Below are 8,346 nucleotides of genomic sequence, written 5' to 3'. Positions count from 1 at the left end.
CCCCTGAGTCCGCAAGGAGAAGGGCGGGATATAAATTTAATTTAATAATAATAATAATAATAATAATACTGGAAAAGATAAGAGTGAATTTCTGGCTCATATTTGGAGAGGATTTAAATCCCCCTCCACTTGCAATATTATTATATGAAAACCATCAGGCCCAGCAGTGCTGTGGAGGTTTAGCAGAAGAACTAACTATCAAATAAAATTGACCAAGTCTTAATATCTGAAAGGTTTAATGAGTTTGCAATGCTAAACAAGCTACTACTTTTGAGATATTGGTCAGAACTCCAGACTAGGATTAAATGTTTCATCCAGATTCCAGAAGGCAAACTGTGGGACCCCTGACTAAAAATAAACAGAAGGATACCAGCAGTAATAGCACAATAAAGAAAGGAACAACTGGTAAATTGGGAGGCTGTGGCAGAGCAGTTTACAAAGCCAATGCTGGCTTTGAGTGTTTATTCATCCTAGAGGACAGAAAGATCTTCTCAAACCTTTTCTCACATACAGCATCCATGTGGGTCTACACTGACCACCACTAGCAGCACATCATAATACTGAGGCATTAAAGCATATGGGTGCCAAAGACACTGATACATGTTTGAATGCACATGGCCAGGCAGCCTAAGCTCCATCTTTCCTAAATTTCACTTTAGACTTCAGGAACAAGGGCAACCAGTCAGGTAATAATAACTGTCTTCTGGAGAGAGAAATTGTTTCCCCCAAGTATGAGATGTTAACTCTATCTAGCTCCCCCATTCACAGGTGGAAGTTTTGTCCCTGTCATTCTGGAGGATGTGGGGAAGTGTCCTGTGCCAGGCACATACATCCTAAGGCTATTTTCTCAGGCTCTGCTGACGATTGGGCATCAATTCTCCAGGGCTGCTCAGGCAGAAAATCCACATCAACCCCCCAACTTCCCTCTGTTCCATCTTATTATTCCAAACAGACATACTTCCGCAGCCTAATAAAGACTCAGCACCCCGTGTGTGTGTATGTGTGTGTGTGTGTGAGGGTGCGCAGGAGGTGGCTTGGTCAGGGGCCAACATGCATGAGCCAAGGCTGCTTCTGAAATCTCCACAAACAAGTCCACTGTCTCACATTAATTCACAACCTCACAACTCGGAGTGTAACCCCCTTGCATTGATTCTGAAATAAACACCATGGTGGCCCCTGCTCCTTTGACACCTAAAAATACTCCAAAAGATGCTGTAAGCACCCAAGCAGACAGAGAAACTGCTCAAAAGTCAGGAGCCGCTGGCCGAATTGTTGTGCCAGCAACAGCAATTCCAAGGACAAAACATCATGTCCTTAAAATAAGCAAGCAAGAATGGCACTAATGCTTGGGGGGTCGGAAATGCACCTCTTTAGAAAATGTTTGCACACACTTACCTACAGTACACACACACTTTCCAGGTGTATCAGAGAAACAAAGAGAATTAGTATATGGATTAGTATATGTGAAACAGGCAACTGTCTTAATGTTTCAAGATTCATACCAGCCGGTAGCCTTCCATGTAGTTACTGGGTTTTCTGACAGGTCTTTAAAATTTAAGCTATATCAAACGCTGGATTGTTTCTCCAGATGTCATCCTGCAGCAACTCTGGAACTGGGTGTCAAACTGGCAGCCCGTGGTCCAGATGCGCCATGTGCAGGCCACCCCTACCCCAGCTCCGCAAAGGCAAAAAACATCATAATACGTCACGTGACGCAATTGAGTTTGACACCCGGGACGCTCTGGCTGGAGCGTCAACCTTGTCTATCTGGACTCAGGAAGGAATGGACAGAGCTGTTTTTCTCAGGTTTACCTCTTCCACCAATCCTGATATTTATTAGCTGTTGTTGTTGTTAGTTGCAAAGTCGTGTCCGACCCATCGCGACCCCATGGACAACTTTCCTCTAGGCCTTCCTGTCCTCTACCATCTTCTGGAGTCCATTTAAGCTCAGGCCTACTGCTTCAGTGACTCCATCCAGCCACCTCATTCTCTGTCGTCCCCTTCTTCTATTGCCCTCAATCTTTCCCAGCATCAGGCTTTTCTCCAGTGAGTCCTTCCTTCTCATTAGGTGGCCAAAGTACTTGAGTTTCAACTTCAGGATCTAGCCTTCAAAAGAGCAGTCAGGGCTGATCCCCTCTAGGACTGACCGGTTTGAACGCCTTGCAGTCCAGGGGACTTGCAGGAGTCTTCTCCAGCACCATAGTTCAAAGGCCTCAATTTTTTAGCGCTCAACCTTTCTTATGGTTCAACTTTCACAGCCATACATTGCAACTGGGAAAACCATGGCCTTGACTATACACACTTTTGTTGGCAGGGTGATGTCTCCGCTTTTTAGTATGCTGTCTAGATTTGCCATAGCTTTCCTCCCCAGGAGCAAGCGTCTTTTCATTTCTTGGCTGCAGTCCCCATCTGTGGTGATTGTGGAGCCCAGGAAAATAAAATCTGTCACTACCTCCATTTCTTCCCCATCTATTTGCCAGGAATTGAGAGGGCTGGATGCCATGATCTTGGTTTTCTTAATGTTGAGTTTCAAGTTTGCATTCTCCTTCTTCACCCGCATCAAGACTAAGTCTTATTTGTACACTGGGATAGAGAGAAATCTGTCTTGGAATCCGCTTGCTGTCACTTAAGATTTTTTAAACTCTTTCCCTCATTCCCTTTATCCCCCTGGCACAAAGTTCCTATAAAAATATTACAGTGTAACAAATATTTGGTGATCATAACTTTGCCTCTCTTTCCCACTAATACACACACTTTGTAAAAGAGGAATGCTTTGTAAAGTTTTTTAATGGATTGATTTCCAAGATTCAGCAAGAAGTGGAATAAAAATGCTCCAAAGTTCAGATTTATAGCACAGCATCCAGAAAAGATAAATATTCAAACCTGTTTCCTGTGCCTCAAAACATTGTTTGTTATCACTGATAGCTCCACTGTAATAGTTAAAATCTGTACAGTAATAATAGTGATGCATGTTTGTAGCTATAAGAACAACCTATTCTATCTAAATCTAAGTTTTGACTTCCTAAAAGATTTGTTGCCTGCTGTAGTTCCTCTCAACTCTCCCTTAGTTGACAAGCCTGGTCTCTCTATTTCATCATCTTTTTTGCCAATCACTATTCAGAATATGGAAGAAATATTGAATTCAGCATGTCAGCTTCTCTCTGGATACAGCAGGATTTGAATTCACTCCTCCAAGTAGGGCAACTGGATCTAGCAGCCAATTTCTTTAGCCAGGATGAACTGATTTGGCCATAAGGATTCTTTTAGTATTAGTTCTGCGAATGGGAGGGTGCGGCCTTATTCCCAGACCAATATACTGCAAAGTAATTGTGTCTATGAAGTATTCTTAAATACTTTTAAGAATGAAGTATTTGAGGTATTCTTAAATACTTTTAAGTATTCTTAAAAATTTGCCACACTTCAACTAATTTTTCTCTTTTCTGTACTTCATTCGTTTATTAGAACTGGCTATATTTTAGGAGACTAAAATGATGTGGTCAATTGTGAGGAATCCATTTTTCAAAGACAGGGAGAAAAAACTTTATTATATTGGAGGAAATGTAGGCAATTCTAACACTGTATAAGTAGTCCTTGACTTACAACCATTCATTCAGCAAGTATTTGAAGTTACGGCAGCGCTAAAAAAAAAGAGATTTACAACTGGTCCTCACACTTACTACTATGGCAGCATCCCCACAGTCACGTGATCAAAATTTGGGCACTTTTCCAGCCAGCATATATTAACAATGATTACAGCATTCCAGGGTCATGGGATTGCGATTGTCATTTGCAACCTTTCCAGCTGGCTTCCAAGAAACAAAGTCAATGGGGAAAATCTGATTAGCTTAACGACTGCATAATTCACTTAACAACTGCAGTGATTTGCTTAACAAAACTAATGTTGTGAAAGATTGTAAAATCAAGTGTAAACTCACTTAACAGCCACCCTGCATAGCAAGAGTAATTCTGGCCCCAGTTGTAGCTGTAAATTGAGGACTACGTGCAGTGCTTTTTTTCTAAAAACAAAAAAGGTGCCGGAACTCACACACATCATACAACCCTCCTTGCCTATCCTACAAGGTTCCATCCAAAAAAGGTGCCGGAACTCCGTTCTGGGTGTTCTATGAGAAAAAAAGGCCTGACTATGTGTATAAGAATAAGGACAATGAAGTAATGCATTAAAAAAAAAGCAGAAGGGTGAATGGGCCAAATGCAAGAAGAAACATTTTCATGCCTCTGTTTTGGGGGGCAAAAGTCTGACTTGAAATATTAAAAGGGAATATCAAAAGCACACAAGAAGCTATGAATAAATACACGCTTTAGCAATGGCTTGCAAATGGCCACATCAGACTAAGAGTGTCTGTGGGTTGTATGTAAATGTGTGTGTGTGTGTGTTGAAACAGGCAAGACAGAAAACATATTGCTGTGATGTAAGTCCCATCCCTTTGTTGTGTGTCACCTGTACATCAAAAGATGTAGGGCTTGCATCACAACACTCTGCCTGTCATCTGATTCATTCTGGCCGATTCCCCATATTTGCTATTGTGGTTGACCTCTTCTGGGCTTGGAAGCTAAGCAAGGTTGGACCTGATTAGCACTAGGATGGAAGACTTTCAGGGAATACCAGGGCTGCAGCTCAGACTGGAAAGCTGAAAAGCATATCAAAGTATTATTGCTAAAAACCATGTAGGAATTAAACTCTTGGAGTTTTAGACAGGTTATCGTCCAACATATTCCTTACTTGGTATGTAAGAGAGTCCACATCATTGTACCTCTTGAACCAAACAAGAGCCCCACCCCCAGGGTTGTTGGTTGACACTGAACAGTCTTGTTTTCCATAACAACATAATAGCCTTCCAAACTGGGATCTTCCTATATACATGATGTGGGAATTATGACTGTAGAATTCCTAACAGCAGTCCTAATGACATCTTAGAGAGCATTTAGTCGGAAAAGGCAAAATAGGCTTAAAATAGTTACCCAAAGCAGAGTGTTATTCTAATAACCTAATTACTAATGATCTCCAAAATATTTGTCCATTTTGCTCCCTAGTCAAAACCAACATCAAGGAAAGGGGCTGCATAGTAGTACTGATCTAAATGCTACAGTTCACTTAATTAGGAGGTGAATTTCTTGATGTGTGAATAAGTATAATAAAATTCAGAAATCAAAGCAAAATGTTGCACTCCCTCACCGTTTCATATTTATCTTATACTGCATGGTCCATATTCAAACATCAGAATGGGGCCTTTTGTCAAGCATTGGTTTTAATAAGATCCAGATACTGAAGAATTATTGAAAAGGGCATGGATTACTAAAAAATTTACTTGTAAAGCAAAATCCAAGTCACCACTGGGCCATAAGAAAATGAATAGGAGTTGAAAATGTATCACAAAGGATAGAAAGGTTATTACGCACATCTGAGCACCTACGGTAATAGTCTTCTCTGTTGGGAAAATTCTCTGTGGTTTTCACACTGAAACATTTTGTCCTAGGACATGTTTGTTGATTTAAAATTACAAGAAAAATGAGAAAAAAATATTCATAAGAAAGAGATACTTATAAGGAAGCAACAATAATGGTCAATCCCTAAAGGGAAGGATCTGAGGAAATTATTTATTTATTTATTTATTTATTTATTTATTTATTTATTTATTTATTTATTTATTTATTTATTTATTTATTTATTTATTTATTTATTTATTTATTTATTTATTTACTTCACCAGTTTATATGGCTACGTATCTCATAAACAGCAACAGGCAATAAGATGCTGTATCTATCTTGGGATAGGGTATTAGTGGACGATGAGCTTATGATACTATTTCAAGAATGTCTAGGCAGCACAGTGAGGGGATTAGCGTCTTCCCTGTCCCAGAAAGCTCTTGATGGCTGTCCCAGTGACACATTGACACGTGATGCACAGGACCAATTGCAGCTTTTCATGCCAGGTGCAGGCTCTATAAGTAAGAGAACTATGATATAGTGATGTCATCAAATGAAGTAGCATTTTTGGTCCTGCTCCACATTTTCTGGTTTCACCTTTTAGTTTTCTAGGCGTTACAAAGGCTTACAACAACAGTATTTCATCTTCTTTTGTTTTTGCTAAAATTTATTGTTAAATCTGATGGTTATGGTTTGGTGCTTTGCCATCACATTTGCGTAGAGTGTACCGTAATGTGATTCCAGGAAGCGCAGGCTCATAAAAGAGGCTGGTAACAAAAGCTAAAAGTGGCTACACGTGGCGTATGGACCTGCAGCCTGCCCAGCTCTGTCTTAAATATTATACTAAACTTTCATGGCCCACAGCCCACTTTTTCCGGTGCAGTAAGTGTTATTCTGAGATGCATTTTTCCCTGCTACTGGGTACAATGAAGCAGCTACTCCTGACAGTAGATAGAGATGGGAAGTGAATCAGAGCTAAGCCTTCACTTGCTGCCTTCCAGCTCACTGTATGGAGCACATTATCTAAGACAGGGCTTTCCAACCAGTGGTACGGGTACCACCTGTGGTACATTGGCACCTGGCAGGTGGTACGCGACCATCCCAGAAAAGTGGTAGTGGGGAAGGGGAATGAGCTGAACCGGTGGCAGCACCGCACAAGCCTGAGCGAGAGATGGCTTGAGCTGCAGGGCTGTCAGGGCTCAGCGGAAGCGCCAGGATCAGTGCTTCTTCGGGACTGTCAGGGCTCAGTGGAAGCACCAGGATCAACGCTAGGCTCCAGCTGGAGCTCGGCGCTAATCCTGGTGCTTCTGCTGAGCCCAGAAGAAGTGCCGATCAGCTAGAATGTTGCAGCATCTCCAGGGTCTTGTGATTTACATTCAGATGCTTGGCAACTAATTCATATTTATGACAGTCACAGTGTCCCAGGATCATGGGAAGTGACCAAAACCTGCTGCAACCACCCAGCAGACGGGGGGAATAAAAACCAAACACCCCCACCCCACCTCTGCTGCCAATCCTCAACAGAAATGCTCCCAACAATGAAAACCTCGGACAGTACCCGGGTAGGCAGGCGTCTTGCTCGCTGTGGTTTGGGGGGCACTTTTTTCAGTGCCATTGTAACTTCGAACAGTCACTAAGCAAACTGTTGTAAGTCAAGGACTACCTGTACTTCATCACTTTTTTCCTTTTTTGGGGGGGGGTCATCAAGTTTTTGACACCTTGCTAGGCGACTGGTGGTACCCGGATATTGCCATATCCTAAAAGTGGTACAATGAGTGAAAAGGTTGAAAAGCCCTGATCTAAGAGGAACATCACCTACAATATAAGTGTTACTCTGAGGGACTCTACGCTTGTTGCATGGCTAGATTTGGCTATGTCTGCTGCAACTAGATTTGGCTATGTCTGCTGCAGACTTCAAGGGTCCAGCTCAGAACAAGAGAAGCAACCTAGAACTAAGGAGAAACTTCCTGACAGTTAGAACAATTAACCAGTGGAACAACCTGCCTCCAGAAGCGGTGAATGCTCCAACACTGGAGGTTTTTAAGAAGAGACTGGACAGCCATTTGTCCGAAATGGTATAGGATTACCTGCCTGAGCAGGGGGTTGGACTTGATGACCTCCAAGGTCCCTTCTAACTTTATTATTATTATTATAAACATTTACAGATAAGCCAATCAACTGGCTGACCAGCCCTTTTTTGAGAAAGGGCATGTAGATCTTCTGCTCATACAGAAGTCCATTTGGGCTGCCATTTTGGGAAACATGTATACATGGCTAGGACAAAGAACTATAAATAGTGAGGTCAAGGAAAATAATGTGCATAAAGTACAGGCAGTGACAATTATGTCCTTAACAGCAGTATTCACAAAGCAGCTGCTGCCTAGGCAACATGGGCTTGTTCTGTGTTCTAGCCTATCCTCTTCATTTCTATCCTGGGGTGTACACTGCTACCCCAAAAGAGCTCCTGAATATTAGGCAACAACAGAAAAAAATAGCATAAAAGGGAGAAGGCAAAAATATTCACCATGCACACAAGAAGAAATGCAATGAACTACAACAGGGGTAAGAAGCACAAACATTTGTAAATCTCTGCTAGCAGACTTTCCACAGCAGTGTGAACCATTCAAAGCAGCCAACTGCTTTCACACACACACTTTACTGTTTGGAATCAAACCAATACAACACAGACCAGCAAAAGACAAGCACTTTCTTATGTCTATTTTTTCAAATGGATTAATGCTGGCTGATCGGTGTTACTTCCTAGCAATCGAAACTGAATAGGGAGGATCTAGAAAGCAGAGGCATAGAGGCCGGTTCTTCTATTCATATCCCTCTGGATTCATAAAAGTGGACAGAGAAGTGTCCTTATGCATGGGGGGGGGGGGGGGGGGGGAGGGGGGG

At 41.9% G+C, this 8,346-nt stretch overlaps 1 protein-coding gene across 1 annotated transcript in view; it reads right to left on the bottom strand.

Annotated features, from left to right (window-relative positions):
* SLC6A9 (solute carrier family 6 member 9) overlaps positions 1–8,346 on the bottom strand; it is a 44,787-nt gene that overhangs the window by 35,363 nt on the left and 1,078 nt on the right. The gene's annotated exons all lie outside the window — the stretch shown is intronic.

Source organism: Protobothrops mucrosquamatus, unplaced genomic scaffold, assembly GCF_001527695.2.
Source record: "Protobothrops mucrosquamatus isolate PMUCROS unplaced genomic scaffold, P.Mucros_1.0 scaffold39, whole genome shotgun sequence".
Taxonomy (NCBI): Eukaryota; Metazoa; Chordata; class Lepidosauria; order Squamata; family Viperidae; genus Protobothrops; species Protobothrops mucrosquamatus.
The sequence above is the reverse complement of the archived record's forward strand: the minus strand, read 5'-3'. Positions and strand labels throughout refer to the sequence as shown.